This window comes from Pteropus alecto, unplaced genomic scaffold (genome assembly GCF_000325575.1).
Source record: "Pteropus alecto unplaced genomic scaffold, ASM32557v1 scaffold11, whole genome shotgun sequence".
NCBI lineage: Eukaryota > Metazoa > Chordata > Mammalia > Chiroptera > Pteropodidae > Pteropus > Pteropus alecto.
This window is the reverse complement of record NW_006431956.1, coordinates 13,440,043-13,440,734: the sequence shown is the minus strand read 5'-3', so window position 1 is coordinate 13,440,734 and position 692 is coordinate 13,440,043.

Below are 692 nucleotides of genomic sequence, written 5' to 3'. Positions count from 1 at the left end.
CGGAGCCGAGGTCCCGCCGCGGCGCTGGGCTGCGAGCTGAGCAGTGGCAGCCTCCAGCAGCCCGGGGACGCTGCGCACGGCGCCGCGCGCCCGGCACCTCCGCCGGGTCGTTTCTGTCCGAGTTGCAGTTTCAGTGCATGCCAAGACTGCAGCACCCTCTCCGTCCTCCCCCGGCAACGACTTTCAATTCACCTGGAGCTTTGCGAGGCTCCCCCGCGGGCGGGCAGCGTGACAGCGGGTGCAGAAGAGAGGGAGGAGCGCAGGAGCGGCGGCTGCCCCAGTGCGCCTCCAGCTTCCCAGGCAAGGAGCGCGCAGCCCTCTCCAGCAGATCTCCTCGGGACTGCAGTCTTGACGTCACCCCACACCCCCCACACACACCCCGCGGTGGAGAGGCGCGGAGGGTGGTGGAGGTGGAGCGAGGACGCGGGAGTGTGAGCGGGAGTGTGAGCGCGTGTGTGTGTGTGTGCACGCGCGCGTGTGCCTCGCAACGCTGGGGACTGGTTGGAACAGCAGCTGGATCCTGCGACGAGCCAGGAATTGAGCTCCCTGCAAACAGGCGCCGAGGGGCTGCTGTGAACAGCCGGGGGCGCTCGCTTCCAGGTTGGGGCGGGAATACTATGGACTCCGAGTTTCGAGGCGACCAAAGGAAATGGATTAACGCGATAGGAGCGGTGGGAGAGGGAGAGTTGGGC